The sequence below is a fragment of the Hipposideros armiger genome, unplaced genomic scaffold (genome assembly GCF_001890085.2).
Source record: "Hipposideros armiger isolate ML-2016 unplaced genomic scaffold, ASM189008v1 scaffold_660, whole genome shotgun sequence".
Lineage (NCBI taxonomy): Eukaryota > Metazoa > Chordata > Mammalia > Chiroptera > Hipposideridae > Hipposideros > Hipposideros armiger.
In genome coordinates, this window is record NW_017732010.1 from 122,890 (window position 1) to 134,451 (window position 11,562).

Here is an 11,562-nt window from a genome sequence, read left to right on the forward strand (position 1 = left end):
CTATTTTCTTAGTCAATATGTTCTGCCTGAAGAAGGAAAAATCACTTGTTCAGGATATCGGCCTGTCAATAACGCAAGTTATGACTAAGAGTTCTGTGGAGAATTCCCAAGAGGGCTAAATAACCCTCAACTGTGACTAGAGCTTCACAGTTCCACATGTTACCACTATTTCTTAATAACCACTCTCATTTTAAAATTAACAAGAATTATCTTCGTAGTAAGAAAAATTAACTAGATGAAACAAAAATAACATGATTCCAGTACTCCAGTTTACGTGTATGTACTCATATTTACTCTGATTCAACCTAATTTGAGAAGAACTTGTTTTCCTACAATTGGAGTCAACTTGTTTGTGACCATAAAATTTCTGAAAACACTGTATTTACCACCATACTGCTTAAAAAGATCTTACTTGAATGTACAACATGTTTCAAATCAATTATTAATTTTGTGTATGCTGCTGCTTACCATCAGTAAATTACCTGACAATATCTCCCCAAGTTACTTCTTATCCTGCAATGAAGTATATAGGAACAAAAAGAAGATAAGGTACTAAGGAGACAGTGGGGAGAGGGTCCAAGGGCCCAATTAGTTCAGTGCCCAGTGTTAGCTAATGTAATAAAATGGATGCAGTCAAGATAACATTTTCGAGGGAAGAAGGTATATGGGTAGGGAGTACATTATTCATTTCTGCCTGAGTTATGGTTGATAGCAAACTACTCCAAAATCTACAGGGTCTTTACCAAGAAAGGGTTTAATTTCCATGACCTTAGTGGGTCATCTGTGTTGGTGCACCATTTTTTCTTTATTGTGATCCTACCTGAAAAAATAGCCTTAATGTGGAGCATGAGAGTTATCTGGCAGAGAAAATGGAGGAAAAAAAATTGTAGAACAATAAAACTCATAAAATTCCCATAAAGATCATAAAAACCTACTTGGCTGTTACTTTTTTTTTTTTAATGTGCTCATTCTGTTAGCTGAAGTTAGTAATGTAGCAAAACCTGATGACAACGTGGAGAGAAATACACTTTTCTCACTGGTTACCAAGGAGGACCCAGAGGAGGAGCAGCAGATATATTTGAAAAAATAATCTAATCTACCACAGAGAGGTAGGAAAAGAAGAGAAATATTCCTTTTCTCCCTGACTTAAATCTTATTGTCCTTGCTTCCATATGAGATAGATTGCTCTTGGAAATATTTATTTAGAAATTAAGAAACTTGAGATACTTAATGGTTAAAAAAAGCTATCCAAATTAAAATCAATCATGCAAATACTCTGACTTCAAACTCATACTTAACTCTGTATATGCACATAGGCATCTCAACTGTTTGTAGAATGAGCATGATACTAAGTTTGGCTAAAAAAGGGGCAAATGAATGATAGCTGGCAGTATTTTGATTTACAGCTACATTATATGTTATTTTCATATATTTTTGTCTTTACTTTTTATCCTGGGTAGATAAAGCTAAGAGCAAAGAGGAGAAGCTTCATGTGACTTGATGAATGGATAGTTCTACCCACAAGAGAGAAGATATTTTCAAAAACTATGGCTTTACATTGTGAGAACTAGGATCTAAAGCAAGAACATATTTTTAATTCTAAAATCTCAGCCATACTGTAACAGACATGACCAGGCTGAATGAGCTCTCAGCAGAGGACTGTCAGGACAGAGAAAAGCAGGGGGACCATATGCCCTTCCTAAACTTTTCCAAGGGGTCAGATGCCCTAGGGAAAAGAGAATGAGTAAGGGCAGTAGACATTGCCTGGGTTTACCCTAAAGTGGCTAAATTTTAACAAGCAATTTAGTCAGTAGAAAACCACCTAGAATAGGCAAGGTTGCATTTTTCACATCAGCAAAAATAGGGCCTTGAGAACTAAATTAATTCTGTTAATGGTGAAATAAGCACAGAGGCAATTTTGTACCCATATTTATATATGTCAAACCTATTACACCAAGGTTCAATGAATACAATCTGGCAAAGCCTAGACACCATTCTTTTTTTACATCTGAAATCTGAAAATGTGGATCGTTTCCATTTGTTTTCTAGTTTTCAGAAATTTACTTTTAGAAAAGTAAACCACAAGCAGTACATGGTTTAGATTCTGGATAAAAGGATGAAGACTGAGACAAAGAGTGAAGCTCAAGGACTCATCCCTAATGCAATGACTGCAGTCACACTTTCTATGAAAGGTAATTAATTGAAATATGGAGTAATGAAATACAACGTCGGACAAGTAAGTCCACGAACTCATCCTAGAAGAAGTGCTACATACCTCATTGCTGAATATCACCAAGGTCACCTTTGAAGTACTCCCCTTAGGAAGATATGCACCAAAGCCAGCACCTAGTCCACCCTTCAAAGCAATTGTGGAATTCTTTATCTGGAATGGCCATCAGAGCTGTCATAGTATTACCCTTGATGTCCTGAATGTCATCAAAATGTCTTCATTTCAATAGCTCTGTTATCTTCAGGTAAAGAAAGAAGTCATCAGGGGTCAGATCAAGTGAGTAGGGAGGGCGTTCCAATACAGTTATTTGTTTACTGGCTATAAACTCCCTCACTGACAGTGCTGGGTGAGCTGGTGCATTGTCGTGATGCAAGAGCCATGAATTGTTGGTGAAAAGTTCAGGTCGTTTAATTTTTTTATGCAGTCTTTCAGTACTTACAAATAGTAAACGTTGTTAACTTTTTGTCCAGTTGGTAGAAATTCATAATAAATAATCCCTCTGATATCAAAAAATGTTAGCAACAGCATTGCACCAAGTTCACAAATTTAATTGTCAGACCTCATATCTAATCTTTCACATTCAGAAATGCATAAAATGAGTATTTGATGTAAAAAAAAATTAGTTTCGTTTTGGATAGTTATGAAAACTTCTGTAATATTTGGTTTTTAACATTCTTTTAATTTTGATGTTCTCTATCCTGCAACCATGCATACTCTTCTCCCATTGCCATTAAAGAACTACCTTCTTACCAGATTTATCTCAGTCATATAGAATTACCTAAACTTGTTGAAACATTCCATGTATTTTAATAGACAAGATTCTTAATGGATAAAGTTAGGAAGTGTTTCCTAATACATACAGCAAATAGAGAAAAGAAGACTATTTCTATTTCTTGAACAGGAAATAAATAAGTTCATAGTAAGAGTCTGGCGTGTTATTCAAATTGTGTGAGAGGGGAAAAAAATAACAGAGAATGATGAGGAATGAAAAGGAGAGCATCTAGTATTAGGTGAGTACTTGGAACATCCAAATACTGATTAATATAAAGAAGTTTAAGATACAATGGACCGTAGGCAAATTGTTGGTGAGAAAAAAAAAATCCAAATAACTTAGACTGAGTTGTACACAATGGAATGGTAAACTGGTAATAAGACCTCACAAAGGAACTCATGTAAGCCTCAGGGAGAGAAAAGCAAAGTCCACAGAATCTGTAAGTGAGCATCAGGCTGTCGTATCTTATCAATAGTTTACCACAAGGCCTACGTTCTTGTCAGCACAAAAATACCCAAGTTTGTAAGTTATGTGGAAACAAAATGGTGAAAAGTTTTCATTAATGCCAAGTGAAGCTTAAACATGAAATCAATAATCTTTAAGATAACTTCAGCTCAGCAGTGGCTCTTTGCATGGGGTTCTTTATATAATAAGAAAAAGAGATTTCTTAAATGACTTTAGGGGTAACAGGTTTTTATTACAAGGCGATATGTTCTTGAATTCTTAGGAAAACTTGAACATGGCCTAAGGAAGGCTGTTGCTGTAGAGCTGTCTCATCTCTCCTGCTCTCAGTCTAGCTCTTGCTCCTTTTGTTCTTTCCCTGTTCCCTCTCTCAGAGTCACACATTCTCTCTGATTTATTCTTTTCATCATTCCCTCCACACATCATCTTGAACACATCATTATGGCTGCCAGCCCTTTCTCTATCTCAGCTTTTTAGTTAAGTGTCTGGAATTTACTGTATACTTTTTTCTATAGCTCGTTAGTTCAAGTTTCCAAAAAAGGAAATCTGATTAGCTGAGCTTACTTCTTTCTACCTGAGCAAAGCCTGTAGATTGGCCAAAAACTTAATCTCCCTTTCAGCCCCAAAACAGGCCACTTTTCTCAACAATCGGAACAAGAAGGGAACATTGAATGTGCTTGAGTTACAGGATGTGAGGTGATAATTACACAGCAACATTGTGTTGTTAACATGATATGAAATCCAGAGCACAGGTGAGAAGCATAGAGGAGTATTTGAGCACCTGCACTCTGAAGTCAGACTACAGGATTTGAATGACAGCTTCACAAATCACATTCAATGGGCATAGAGAGGGCACCTTTTCATAAGCTTGTTATGAGAATTAAATAAGATAATTTATGTGCCAGACATCTAATAATTATTCAATAAATATTTAAAAACCACAAGAGGACAGGTTACCCCTTCCACAGATGTCAAAGGAAAGAAGCAAGAAAAACTGAAGTCACAAAGATAAGCTGAGACAGAAAAAACAAGAAACTAATGGATTTTGTAATCAAATGGCTTTAAACTTCATGATAAAATAGTCTGCCATCTGATGTAATCTCTAGAGATCTTAGTCTGATACGGCCATAATTCTATATGGAAATACTAAGGGTTAACCTCAATGATAGCAACCTACACAGAGCAAGGCTGAGTGACATCTGTAAATATTTACACATTTTATAAAATAATAATAACATAACATAAACAACAACAATGAACACGATAGTTAACATTTATTGAAGGTTCATTGTGTGGGGGGCCTATCTTAAGTGTTATATATATATATATATTTATATGTGTGTGTATATATAGATATAGATATAGATATATAGATATACATATACATATATAAAAATTCATTCACTACTTATATCAACCGTAGAAACTTTTATTACCACTATTGAGGAAAACCGAAATTATGACACAGAGAGGTTAAATAATTGACCCAAGTTGCAAAGCCAGCAAGTGGCTGAGGCAGGATTCATAGCCTGACATTCTACAATAGACAATACAATATACTGCCTCTCTAATCAGGGGGAGCTTCAGTAGTTCTCAGATTGTTTTTCATAAATATACTGACCATGTGGATGAAATAATTTGAAGAAGATAAGAAACAAAGTGAAAAAAAGTTCATTTCTTAAGTAACAGTAAGTGTATAATGTTTAAAAATATATAACTGGAAGAAGTATCTTTTTTCAATTGATTACAAAAAGAATCCTGGAAAGCAAAAGAAATAGTCATTCGAAACAGTAATTCTGAAATCTTAGTGTAAACTGTTTCCTTTGTCTGCTTCCTCCATAATAGCAAACGCTTTGGAGGGTTTGGTGAAACTAGCCTGTAGAGAGTTGGAGCGACCTAAACAGGAAGCCTGGTTATTCCCAGCTGCCAGCTCTGAGACTCCCTCTTTTCTGCAACAGACAGGAGCGACTTTGGGCTGGATAATCGTCAGATTCTTACCTCGCCCTTTCATGGCTAGCCGGATCAGATTGCATTTCCTTCATTATCCTCCACTCCCAGTTTCTTGATCTGTTTAAAAGAAGAAGTAGAAAAGACAAATCCTCTATTCAATGCCTGGAAGGGAAAACACAATTACCTCAACTCCGCTTTGAAAAAATCTTTCCAAGAACTTTCTTCAGAGATTTTACACGTGAGTACTTGGCAGTATACTTTCTAGCCCATGAGAAGTAACTTTTATTTTGTTTGTTTGTTTGTTTGTTTTGGAAAAAAGGAGGGTACTGAGAGGGAAAGAGGGATAGGGGAGGGCTATTGTCTGTAACCCTAAAATGAAAATTGACTCTTCTCTGTAAACAAAGTAAACTCATATTGCAATGCAAAATTCGGTTCCCAGCACTTTGCATTTAGTTCTTAAACAAATATATATGCAATATATGTTTTTGCTTTTAAGATTATAAACAATTTTGTAATAAGTTGGTCAAATGTAGCCTTTCTTATCATTTTAGTTTATAGTGGCAATTCTTTACCAATTGTGCCTGTTTTATTGGAATTTTCTGAAGATATGGTTTTCTTTTAAATATTATTTAGTAATGTGTAAAGAAATATAATAAACTACCTGAGAGCCTTATGTTTAAAGAAACTTCTTTCTTTGGCATTAATTAGTGATATTTAAAATGAGATATAAACATTAGAATTCTTATAATCTAAATTAAATATTTTATGCCAACATTAATAAATCTTTCTATGGAAATATTTTATGTCTCCAAACACCAAAGCTCATATTCTAAGATATTTAAATAAAAATATGTATGATCAAGTCTATACGTAGTGCAATTATGTAAATTAAAGCAATAAATTATATATCTATACTATGGACTGTCTCTTTTTAGTTATGAAATGATATTTAACTTTGCTTCTGGTAGCAAAGGAAAACACATAACGCAGAAGTATAGAACTATAATGAGACAAAAATTATTTAATTATGGACAAAAAACTCATTTGCGTGAGAGTGTTACCAAAAAATGAGTGCCAAACGCAGTTCCATGTAGAAAAAAAGAAAAGATAAGCAACAGCCACACTGTGACTCAGAGCTCTGGAAATTAGTCACAAAATGACTTTGTGTAATATATGATAACATAAACACCAAGGGCAGAACCCAAGCAGGAAGCATACAGCCCAGAGTCATATTTTATGTGTAAAAGCATAATATTTACGTCAGAGGGGGGAAAGTTGTGTCGATTTAGAATTATTGCAGTTTTTGATCCTAACAAAATTCTTTCATAAAACATTTTTAGGATTCTTTTACACTCATCATTCTAGTGCATGATTATTTCAAGACATGTTATCTATATCTCATCTAGTCCTTGAACTAAAGGGTGAATAATCTCTGAAAATGTATTAGAGTGTGAAAAAGTATTACTGTAAATACAGATAATTAACATTATAGATGTAAGAGTAAAATTTTAAAAGACTTACGTTTAACAATTTAAATAGTTATATTGAGAAACCAAATTTGTATTCCTCAGGTAGCCACAGAATCTACTTGAAGAACTTTAATGACATTTAAACTACTATTTGGATCCTGTCTCTATTAGGTATGCTGAATTGAACAATTTTTTTTTTAAAGGTGCAGTCCGATATCTGTATGCATTTGATTTACCTCCAATGATAAGCTAAAAACCCCCTTGGGAAATGTGGCTCCTGTTCAAATTGATGATGCCATCAGCTGGGCCTTGCTGGTCTAATTGATTGTCCATAACTCTAGGCTCTGTTGGCTGTACAACTATTTCAACTAAAACTGTCTATTGTTGCCAAATTTAAAAATAGTAATAATCTATAAAATGGAAAATTGTTCTTAAATTATACTTTTTATAACAGTAATTTACTCCTTCCTTAAAAATTAATTTCCTGATTTTAGTTATCTACATTATTCAAATTCTAAAGATAATTGGACAGGATAACAAATTACTAGAGGAAAAAGGGCAAGCTCAAAAGATTTTATTTATTCCCAGACTACCTAGCAATCTTATAAAATAGTAAATGTGCTATAGATTCTTTAGGAATGGTTCATTTATTAAAATCAGTGTCACGAACTTTTAAGAAAGACTTCAACTGACATCTCTACCTAACGCGCGCGCGCACCCGCGCGCGCGCGCGCACACACACACACACACACACACACACACACACACAAAGCAAAACAAACATCCAAAAGATAAAAATAAATAAATAAAAGTGTGAGAGACAAGATGAAAAGGAAAGGGAGGTACTCAGCGGTGTTTTAAAAATCTTATTTACTAGTATAAATTAAATAAGTAAAATGATAATATTGATTCAAATGGATTAATTACATCACCAATTTATATTTGCTATGTAGACCTGATCTAAGAACTGTATAACAATCCAACTCATCCATGCTCAATAAAGGCTATCTCCAGGTACCCTTTTCTTGTTTACCATCTAAAACATTTAACCTGGGGAATTTAATATGCAAAGTTACCTTTTTAAAAACAAAAATATTATTGATCTTTTCCCCCCTTTTTACAATTTTCAATTAGAGTTGACATTCAACATTATCTTATATTAGTTTCAAGTGTACAGCATAGTGGTTAGACATTTATGTAATTTAGGAAGTGATCCCCCTGACTAGTACCACCTGCACCAAACAGTTTTTACCATAGTTGCTGGACTTATCATGGTGATCATTTCTTAAGCATAGGGAATAAAATCAATACTGTGGTATTAACACTGTATAGAGCTAGGTGGATACTGTTGAATAACTATAATGTACACCTAATACTATTATAATATTGTATGTTAGCTGTATTTTAATTTAAAAATTAAAAAAAAAAAAAGAAGGCAGCCATATGCAATCCAGAAACAGAGTTCTCACTGGAAACTAAATTGGTTGTTACCTTATTCTTGGAACTCCCAACCTACAGAACTGGGAGAAAATAAATTTCCATTATTTAAGCCCCATATGTATAATGCATTATACCTTTTATAGAAATATACCAATACTATCATTCTTTCTGATTGTTACCATGTGCATTAGGAGAAATCAGAATTCAAGACATGGGGTGACTCTTGAAATCCTTGTTTCTGGATATTAAACCTCCCCGAAATGAAGAATGAGTGTAGGTTATTCTAGAGAGTTCTTTTTATGCTAAACCATCTTTCTTGGGTCTCTGAGATACTCAGTGATTGCTTTCTTGGATGTATCATCTCCAGGTGCCCAGTCTTCCCACTACTCTTCTCTCCCTGTCTTTACTTCTCTAAGTGGCAGGTGCCATGTAGAATCACAGCCTCAGATTCAACAATCAAACAGCTGAGGGCAACCTAATCATTTCCACTTTTCTTCTCTCCATAAGCAATAACAAAAAGCACTGGACCCATGTCAAATCTGTTGTGTTCATCTCTTTTTGGGATTCTATGTTCTTTCTCAGTTGGAACAACCACATTTCAAATTACTTGAAAAACAAAAGTACAAGGACATCGTGGTCCATATTCGTAGCACAAGTCCCAATGCTGCAATATTTCTCTACCCCAATTTTTCCATCTGGTGAACTACAGATCCCTGGAGAGACATGGACTTATTGCAAGGAATTCCCCAATAAAAATGTGATGATAATATTCTCTCTAGGCTGAATAAGTAGCATATGTTGTTGATCAGGTTATTTCAATATCAGGAAAATGAAAGTATCCATCAACATGGCACTGATAAAATGTAGTATCTTTAAATTACTAAGCATAGTGTGCCACTGACACCCTTCAACTGCACCACACCCTCCTCACCACCACCACCACTCTGCTGCCACCTCATTCTGTATCTCCTTTTCATGATTTTTAGCAACAACTATCCCATCTTTGAATTGCATAATAACCCATCTGAAAGCATCACCTCATTCCTCATTTTGCAAGGCTTAGAAATGGAGTAGACCTCAGCAATGAGGTGAGTCTCCAGAATAATAGTGCTCATTGCAAATTTTTCATGATATTTTAAAAATTTATGTAGGAAACTTCAAATAAAGCCCCAAAAAGTGAATCAAAATGAGTATATCAAAATATCATATGCTCACTCTTGGTCTTTATTTTGCAACTGATTTCAAATATACATAAATACAAAATGAATGAACGTCTCTCATTCACGCTACATAAATGAACATTGAGAACATTATGGCCAGTGAAATAAGCCAGACAAAACAAAGCAAATAGTGTATAATTTCACTTATATGGGGTATCTAGAACAGGCAAATTCATACAGACAAAGTCGATCTGAGGTTACCAGACCCTAGAGGAAGCAATGAATGGTCAGTTATTGCTTAATAAATACAGTTCCTGTTTGGGGTGATGAAGAATTTTGGAAATAGTGGCGGTGATTGCACAACATTCTGAATATAATTAATGATACCGAGTCATATACTTTAAAAGTGGTTAAAGTAGCAAATTTCACGGTATATCTATTTTACCACAATAAAATGTAAAAGTATTAATAAGAATTTAGTTTGAAGAATTCTAGAATCACAATAATATTTTCTTTATATTTTCTCAATTAATAGAATAAAAAGGATAAGTATTATAATATTGGGAAGCCTGAATTTTTAAAAATTAAAAGAGGACCTTCCTATTTGTTTCCTAATGGAAATTGGAACATATTTTTACCTGGTATTGCTGTACTAGAGGCTAACTAAAAGACACTCATAATGTCTTTTTTTGGTGGGGGCAGGGGGTGGTATCAGGGTAATTCAGGCCTTACAGAATGAGATGGCAAGTATTCCCTGCTTTCTATTAAATTTTCTGTAAAAGTTAATGTAAAATTGATATTATTTCTTCTTTAAATGTTTGGTAGAATTCACCAGGAAAACTGTTAGGGACTGAACTTTTCTTTGTGAGACAGTCTGTAATTACAAAAATCAACTTAAAAAATTAGAGGGCTATTTAGTTTATCTATTTCTTCTTGAATGAGCTTTGGTAGTTTGTGACTTTCAAGAAACTGGTTCATTACATCTAAGTTGTCAAATTTGCTGGCATAAAGTTCTTAACATTTCCTTGTACTAGAACCTGTAATGATGTGAAGCCTCTAGCTTTTAACATTAGTAGTTTGTGCCTCTTCTCTTTTTTTTTGCTTTGGTCTATACCGAAGTTTATCAATTTTATGTATTTTGTAAAAGATCCAGTCTTTTGTTTCATTTACTTTCTCTATTGTTTCTCTATTTTTATTTCATTGAAAGCCTCTCTGATTTTTAAATTTTTCTTCCTACAAATTTTTCTCTAAATATTACTTTGGCTGTGTTTTGATATGCTGTGTTTTCCTTTTTCTTCAGTTCAAAACATTCTCTAATTCCCCTATGATTTCAACATTAACCCATGAGGTTTTTTTAGAAGACAGTTAGTTTCCAGATATTTGAGATTCCCAAATATTTTTAGTTTCCAAATATCTTTTTTTTTTTTTACTTTTTCTTTGTATGTTCATACATAATGTGGGTATTTTAGGCAAAAAATAGTTGGTTCTTCCTGTTTTTTTCAATTAGACAATATTTGCCTTTAAATTGGAGTGTTTGGAACATTTACATTGGATGCGATAATTGATATGTTTTAATTTAAGTCTACCATCTTGTTGTTGTTCTACTCGCCCTATCTGGTTTTATTTCCTTTCTTATTTCTTTGGGGTCTTCTTTTGGATATAGTATTATGCAAGAGACAGCATTTGAGCTCCTTCTTTGGTTTATTTGCTATTATTTTATTTTGTTATTTTAGTGGTTGCTTTGGAGCTTAGAGTCTACGTTTTTTATTTACCCCAGGCTACCTTCAAGTGATATTAACCCCTTTATCTTACAGTATTAGAAACTTCAAACAGTATGCTCCCACTTTTCCCTGCCTGGGCTTTGAGCTATTGTTGTCATACATTTTGTTTCTACATATGTTATATATACACACTACAATGTCATTATTTTCATTTCAAAAAGCTAGTTATCTATTTTAAATAAACATTTTACTTAGAATACACTTAGATTTGCAGAAAAAAAATTGTGATTTACAGAAAATTTTTAACCTAGAAAGAGTAACTATACACCCTAGACTCATTTTATTAACAACTTATATA

The 11,562-nt window shown here is 33.8% G+C and overlaps 1 protein-coding gene across 2 annotated transcripts in view; it reads left to right on the plus strand.

The window, feature by feature from the left end:
* Positions 1–5,338: 5,338 nt before the first annotated feature.
* TFPI (tissue factor pathway inhibitor) overlaps positions 5,339–11,562 on the plus strand; it is a 69,398-nt gene continuing 63,174 nt past the window's right edge. The window contains exons 1-2 of one of the 2 annotated variants that reach the window (XM_019626131.1): positions 5,339–5,652; positions 6,986–7,054. The gene's annotated coding sequence lies outside the window, so the exon portion shown is untranslated. The remainder of the gene's footprint in view (positions 5,653–6,985; positions 7,055–11,562) is intronic. The other variant, XM_019626130.1, reaches the window with a different exon arrangement.